At 48.3% G+C, this 8,222-nt stretch overlaps 1 pseudogene; it reads left to right on the plus strand.

Moving 5' to 3' along the window:
- The first annotated feature begins 4,701 nt into the window (after nt 1-4,701).
- On the plus strand, nt 4,702-8,188 carry LOC146188859 (uncharacterized; annotated as a pseudogene).
- Nucleotides 8,189-8,222: the final 34 nt, after the last annotated feature.

The raw sequence follows: 8,222 nt of genomic DNA on the forward strand, positions 1-8,222 counted from the left end.
TTTATGTGCAAGATCGGGGCTCAAATATATAGAGGTGCTCAGTAACATGACCTTCTCATAATCGCCATAACAACCTTCCGCCATGGAAAAAATAATACATTCATCCTAACATCTACCTCCGCTTATCCACTTATCGCTACGTGAGTCTAATACAACATTACCTTTGCTAAGCAGCGTCAGAAACAGCCAAAGTCATACACAATATAAAGAGTGACAAATCCCTTTGCACATGGGTATTCAACTATAAATCAACGCCATGTAGAACGGGCACACACTTTATATAACAAGGCCTGGTGATTATAAAACAGAGTCAATGAACGTGATTTCCTCAGTGCGTAGGGCAACACAACAGTCACTATATAATCCATCTCCTTTCATTGCTCTCAGAAAGGCTTCAAGAACATCACGCGCTGTTTTACTCCGACTTCTGCCAAGAATATTTATATCGTCAAGCAGCCGCTTATTATAAAGTATTTGCAATTATGGGGCAAATTAGACACGGTTGCATTCTTTGCCGAGTTTGTGTGCTCCAGTGCTCTGTCGTTAATAGAACGACCCGTTTGGCCTATATAGACCTTGCCGCAGGTTCGCAGAACTTCATAAATCACACCTACTGCACATTCCACAAAGGGTTGGCCATGCATTTTTTTTTTCTGCTGGGCCTTCCTTTTTCACTCGATGCGTGCGCACAAACCGCTCAGCTTTCCCGGGGCTGAGAAGAAGACAGGCACATCATACGTAGCAGCAACCTTTTTCAGGCTGTGGGCGACACGGTGCATGTAAGGGACCACTTGTGGTCTCCTTTGTTGAGGCTTAGCTCTGGAGCTTTTCTTCTCTTTCGTTTTTTGTAACAAGGTCTCTGCTACGGCAGACACAACAGAGCACGGGAAGCCTGCCTTTTGAAGTCTGTTAATCTTATTATTAAAACTATCTTCAGCCATTTGAGCGCAGGACTTGATCAGCGCAGATTCCAAGAAAAAAGAAGCGATGGCCATTTTTACCGTCTTGCAATGTGTCGAAACATAAGGCAGCAATTTATTTATTTCCATGCCCTTCTGAAAAACTGATGGTAATATCCAAAACCTGAAGGTTCTTCGGTAACTCATGGGTAAAGGTAAGGCCTTTCCCTCGTAGTCCAAACAAGCTTAGGATTCCTTCTACACTACTGGCATGCGGAAAGTTACGGTTAAGAAGTTTCACTTACCTGCGGCAAGGTGATATGGGCCAAACGGGTCGTTCTATTAACGACAGAGTACTGGAGCGCTCAAAATCGCTTAATTATGGAGCCGGGTATAATTTTTCCCTTCATTGCAAAGAGTGTATATGTGAGCCAGTGCTTGATGGTATAAATATTTTTGGCAGAAGTCGCGATAAAACAGCGCATGAGGTTCTTTAAATCCTTCTGTTAGCAAAGGAGATGCATGATGTAGTCACTGTTGTGTTGCCTTAGAATATAAGAAAATTACGTTCATTGAATCTGTTTTATAATCACCAGACCTTTATACATGGTGTTGATTTATGGCTGAATACCCATGTGCAAACGGGTTTGTCACTGTTTGTATTGTGTAGGACTTTGGCTGTTTCTGACGCTGCTTTGCAACTATAGGAGAGAAACACTTATCAGCAACCAAATTATTATTAGAACCCGACGTTTCGGGACCAACTCGGTCCTTTCCTAAGGGGCGACTAAAGTTCGGGGCCCGCAGTAGCTGGCAGCGGCCTACGCTTCCCATTTCTCCACACGCGGCGAAATCCAATTGTGTACGCGGTGCGCAGTGTCCCCGGTTTCCTGTTCATTGCTGCAGCTGTCAGCCGGATGAACCATGACTCGACGTGGCGTCTTTTGAAAGGGTTGGTCTCCGCATCAAGTACGCTCACCTCGTCAAAGGCTATTTTGTGGTTGGCGTGTTCGGAACGCTCCACGAGGGGGTTGCTTTCCGAGTTAAATTGACGGGCGCCATTTGTGTGCTGTACAATCCGCCCACGGAGATTTTTCGTTTCGCCGAAATACGAGTCCGGGCACTCGGTGCACGGGATTTTATAAATAACGCCTGGTTGTTTTTCTCTGAAGATACGGTGTTTTGGTAGTGGTAGAAAACAGCTGACTCTTAAGGCAAGTTTGTGCGACACACAGACATGTTTGCAGGATGCGTGCGAGCGCCTCACTGGTGCCCGCCACGTATGGGAGCACAATGCGAGGGCGCTTCGTCGTTTCCGTGCTGACGGACCCTCCTGTCCTGCTAGCTCGACGGCGAGAAGCACGTTAAATAAAGGCGCGTGTGTAGCCATCCTTCTTCAGATCGGCGAAAACGGCGGCCTCTTCCGCTTTTCTCTCCGCCTCGGAGGAGCAAATGTACTCAGCTCTCCTCAGAAGAGAGGAAACCACGGAGGCCTTGTGCGCAGCGGGGTGGTTTGAATTGAAATTTAAGTAGCGGCCGGTATGAGTGGGCTTCCTGTACACACTGAAGTTTAGGTCTCCTTCTTGTCTTGAACTTAGGACGTCAAGGAATGGTAACTGATTGTCCTTTCCCCGTTCCAAAGTGAACTGGATAGAGCACTCAACCGCGTTCAGGTGCGCAAGGAAGTTTTCAACTTCTGATTTTTTTTATGATGCAAAAGCAGTAGTCGACGTACCAAATGAAAACTTTTGGCTTCTCTTGGAAAGACTGGAGAGCTTTCTCTTCAATGGCCTCCGTCGTTAAGTTGGAAGCAGTAACCGAGATCGCGGAACACATAGCCGTGCCGCTTGTTTGTTTGTAAAATTCCCCTTTGAAGGAAAAGGCCGTGCTATTCAAGCAAAACTCCAAGAGCCGGCAAAGTTCTTCCGAGTTCAAGCTTGTCCTGGCACCGAGGTCAGCGTCCGCTTCGAGGGCTTGCTTCGCTGCGGAGACGGCACAGGGCACAGGAAAGCTGGTGAAGAGCAAGACCACGTCGAAAGAAACCATGCACTCATCTGCTTCCAGTTGTACGTGGGAAAGAAGTTCGACGTGGTGGCGGGAGTTGCGTACGTGCGTCGATGTTTTGTCTGTAAGGGGGGAAAGGATTCGATGGAGATAGTTCGAGACGGCTCGGAGTGTAGAAGAGGTGAAGTCAACGACGGGGCGAAACAGAATTCCAGGTTTATGAATTTTGGAGAGTCCGTAGAATGTGGGTGCCGAGCCGTTCCAGCATATCAGGCGTGAGTACACGTGTTTAGACTGAGGGTAGCGTTGGAAAATGGAAGCCAAAAGCTTGTTCATTCTGGTCTGAAGTTGAGTAATAGGATCCTTACTTAATTCGTCGTAAGCTGCGCTGTCGAGGAGTAGCCTGACGTTTTGCTCGTAATCCTGTCGGTCGAGGACTACCGTTGAATCTCCTTTGTTTGCCGGCAGAATGACAATGTTCTTGTCCCCGCGGAGTTCTCTTAGAGCTGATATTTCTCCTTGGGGGATGTTCGCTGGTTGGCGGCCGGGTAGCTTGGACAGGACCCCGATCACCTTTTGCCGGACCTCTTCACGGGCGGCAGGCTCAACGTGCCTCATACCATGCTCCACGGCAGCAATTAGTTTTGGGAGTGGCGGCACCATTCACGTGGTATTGAACCCGTGGCCTTTCGCAAAAGCAGAAGTTTCGATTCAAGATAGGGGTCTCGAAGAAAGATTTGTGACAAAGTTCGAAACATCACTAGGTGGTCTATTTGCCTTGTCATTTTACTGTCGCAACCAGGAGAGTTTCACTGCGTGGGAAGATGTCTGTTTTTAGGCGTAGGAGGAAGAGACACTATCGGCGAACGATTTAAGTGAGTCGAACACATCCGATACTCGATGTTCAAGCTGCCGACGCAAGAAGAACAGGTCCAGCTCTTTCTGCCTCAGGAAGTCATGGCTCTCATGTATCCTTGCGTGCACCAGTCGTCGTTCAGCTTGGGAGATGATCTTCTTGCCTTCCGGTGTGTGTACTGGACGCTTCAATCGGAGGCTTTGTAGAACCAGCTGCATATCACGGCAGGTCTAGGCAAAGTCCAGGTGGGTCCTGTATGCGGCCATGCTGCGGGAACAAGCGACGAAGCGTTTGGACAGCTGTGCAGTCTGCTGGCCGAAGTCGAGGCGCAGTGACTTGAACGAGGACATCTTGGGCGGAACTCCTTTTGGTTGGGTACTTGAAAAAGAATAGAAACACTTATCAACCAATTTATTTATTATAACCCGACGTTTCGGGACCAATCGGTCCCTGCCTCAGGGGCGACTAAAGTTCGAGGCCCTCAGTAGCTGGCAGCAGCCTACGCTTCCCCTTTCTCCACACGTGGCGAAGTCCAACTGTGTACGCGGAGGGTAGTGTTCCCGGTTTCCTGTTCATTGCTGCAGCTGTCAGCCGGATGAACCATGACTCCACATGGCGTCTTTTGAAAGGGTTGGTCTTCACATCAAGTACGCTCACCTCCTCAAAGGCTATTTTGTGGTCAACGCGTTCGCAGTGCTCGGCGAGGTGGTTGCTTTCCGAGCTAAATCGCCGGACGTCATTTTTGTGCTGTAAAATCCGCCTACCAGCGTTCTTGTGCCCTGTGCCGTCTCCGCCGCGAAACAAGCCCTCGAAGCGGACGCTGACCTCGGTGCCAGGACAAGCTTGAATTTGGAAGAGCTTTGCCGGCTCTTGGAGTTTTGCTTGAACGGCACGGCCTTTTCCTTCAAAGGGGAATTTTGCAAACAAACAAGCGGCACTGCTATGGGTGCCGTGATCTCAGTCACTGCTTCCAACTTAAGGATGGAGGCCATTGAAGAGAAAGCTCTCCAGTCTTTCCAAGAGAAGCCAAAAGTTTTCATTCGGTACGTCGACGACTGATTTTGCATCATAAAAAAATCAGAAGTTGATAACTTCCTTGCGCACCTGAACGTAGTTAAGCCCTCTATCCAGTTCACTTTGGAACGGGAAAAGGACACTCAGTTACCATTCCTTGACGTCCTGATTTCAAGACGAGGGAGAGACCTAAACTTCAGTGTGTACAGGAAGCCCACTCATACGGGCCGCTACTTAAATTTCAATTCAAACCACCCCGCTGTGCACAAGGCCTCCGTGGTCTCCTCTCTTCTGAGGAGAGCTGAGTACAATTGCTCCACCAAGGCGGAGAGAAAAGCGGAAGAGGCCACCGTTTTCGCCGATCTGAAGAAGAGTGGCTACACACGCGCCTTTATTCAACGTGCTTCTCGCCGTCGAGCTAGCAGGACAAGAGGGTCCGTTAGCATGGAAACGACGAAGCGCCCTCGCATTGTGCTCCCATAAGTGGCGGGCACCAGTGAGGCGCTTGCACGCATCCTACGCAAACACGTCTGTGTGTCGCACAAACCTGCCTTAACAGTCGGCCATTTTCTACCACTACCAAAAGACCGTATCTCCAGAGAAAAACAACCAGGCGTTATTTATAAAATCGCGTGCTCCAAGTGCCCGGCCTCGTATATCGGCGAAACGAAAAATCTCCGTCGCCGGGCTTTACAGCACAAGAATGATGTTCGGCAATTTAACTCGGAAAGCAACCCCCTCGCCGAGCACTGCGAACGCGCCGACCACAAAATAGCCTTTGAGGAGGTGAGCGTACTTGATGTTGGTTGGTTTGGTTGGTTTGTGGGGTTTAACGTCCCAAAGCGACTCAGGCTATGAGAGACGCCGTAGAGGAGGACTCCGGAAATTTCGACCACCTGGGGTTCTTTAACGTGCACTGACATCGCACAGCACACGGGCGCCTTGCTTTTCGCCTCCATCGAAAAGCTGCCGCCGAGGCCGGGATTCGATCCCGCGTCCTTGGGAACAGTAGTCGAGCGCCGTAACCACTGCGCCACCCCGGCGGGGTCGTACTTGATGTGGAGACCAATCCTTTCAAATGACGTCACGTCTTTTTTCGGTTCATCCGGCTGGCAGCTGCAGCAGTGAACATGAAACCGGGGACACTACCCTCCGCGTACACAATTGGACGTCGCCACGTGTGGAGAAAGGGGAAGCGTAGGCCGCTGCCAGCTAATGCAGGCCTCGAAATTTAGTCGCCCCTGAGAAAGAGACCGAGTTGGTCCCGAAACGTCGGGTTCTAATAAATAATTTGGTTGGTGATAAGTGTTTCTCTTCTGTTTCAAGTACCCAACCAGGCGGAGTTCCGCCGAAGATGTTCTCGTTCAAGTATTTGCAACTATAGTGTTGTATGACAAGTAGGCAGCGATAACTGGGTAAGCGAAGGTATATAACTGGTTTCAGTGAAGGTTAATTGTGTTTCCACGACGGAAGGTTGTGATGGCGATTGTGAGGTCATGTGACTGAGCGCCTCTATATATTTGAGCCCCGATCTTGCAAATAAACAGTTGCTAGTCCAGCCTCTTTCTTTCTAAGTCTCGGTTGTTTCCTGTGTGAGTCTTCTTGGCCGATTAGTCTTGCTTCACGCAATTCACCATTTAGCCCCACGACGTGTTTTAAGGAAAATAACGTTTAATAATTTAGACACAGCAAACACAGTCCATAAAAATGTCCGCTGCTGGGCGATATTCCGTGATTAACTGAAGTAAACCATCTGTAATTTTCCTAGCGAAAGCTACACTGCGCTAGCATTTCAAGCCCTCAGTGTGGCACCGTACCACATGACCGTTGCCTAGCAACTGTCACAATGTATACACCGAGAGCTAGGCCAGGAGTTGGAGGAGAAAATAAGATAAAGGAAAAGAAGGAAATGGAAAAGAACAAGAAGGCGAAAAGACAAAGAATAAGAGAAAGAGGAAGACAGGTAACTCGGTAGTTGGTAGATGCGAACAACATCGAGTTGTTAGGACAGAAGGTTCGTTCGAACGTTGTGACTGCGGCACATTTAACCCAGGTGTCCACAGAAAACATCGCTTCAACACTGACAGCTTTCTCCCTATCGCTAGGCTCCAGCCATTCTTAAACCCCATAATGTTTCCATCCTGACGAGCTTATATTACATTCTTGGTGACATTAAGCTATAATCTGTGGTCGTTTGCCTATTAGGTAATTCCCACGTCATCTGGCCTTCACAGTTGTTTCTCCATTAACAGTAACTAGGTTATAAACTGCTCACAGATTTCAAGCAACAAACTCCCATTGCCGTCGGTGTATCCATCCGGATTCTCCGTGTGTCCATCACATCACCTTATAAGACTAATTCGGCCCCGCCTGCAAACTGTTTGATATCTTCACCGAAACATTCGACTAGATTCCTGGTTTATCCCGTCTTTAAATTGGCTACCCCCAGCCATGGCTTTTATTGCACTTAATAACAGTGACGCCTGGTGTAAGGCATAAAGAATATGTAGATGACAGCGAATCGCATCTCCCATCAGATACTTCTATCAGTTATTAGAACTGCGGCGTTTGGAGTGAAGACAACAAATACCAATACATGATGACCAGAGAGCGGCTACAGGAGGAATAACAGGCAATAGTCAACAGTAAAAGATTGCGGGATCTCACCATTCGAAAACCCAATAATTCTCAATTTTAGCCACCAAGAAAAGACATCAAGAAAACGCAGACATATACATTTATTCAACACGAGAGAGTGGCGCTTGGGTCTGCTCGATTCAGGCAAGCAATTAGCGCAGCCGCGGGCCGGCGCTGTATGGTGACCGTGACAGCTGAAGGCTCTCTCCTTTTTTTTTTCTGTTGAGATAATATACAAGCCAGGCAGTAACTAAAACATGATGCTTATGCCGCTTGTTCATCCTACAGCAGTCCCTGTCACAGCTCACTGCTATGTTTAGCGATGGTTTGAGGCCATGGGAAGAGGGTAGCACTGGAACGTTTTCCCGCCGTTCACTATCATCGGGAGAAAAAAGAGTTGCTGGTTTCAAGGCATCACTATATACGTGGCCAAGTCCACTTGTGCTTCAAATTCTTCGTAATGAACAGAGTAAGCGGAAGCCCAGCTGTTACTTTCGCTTACGATGGTTAGCTGGAACAATGCTTGAATGTGTGAAAATTCTGACTTTTCTGATCAAAGATTCCTGGAAAGGTTAGACACTCGTTGTCCTGAATGCATCTACCGTGATAGTCCGGCAGGGGCGAGAACAAATGAAGCCCAGCAAAAACCAAGAATGCACAGTAACGACGTTGATACCAGCTGTGAACGATGCTTTGTAGACAGCGTTTCACTGCATAGTCGGGCATAGCTTACATCAATACTCTAAGTGACTTATCTTCGCTTCTTTGCCAGCACTGATGACTCGCGTAAGGCTTAATACACAATATCTTGA

The sequence above is a fragment of the Amblyomma maculatum genome, chromosome 5, assembly GCF_055883805.1.
Source record: "Amblyomma maculatum isolate TAMU_Amacu chromosome 5, ASM5588380v1, whole genome shotgun sequence".
NCBI classification, from domain to species: domain Eukaryota; kingdom Metazoa; phylum Arthropoda; class Arachnida; order Ixodida; family Ixodidae; genus Amblyomma; species Amblyomma maculatum.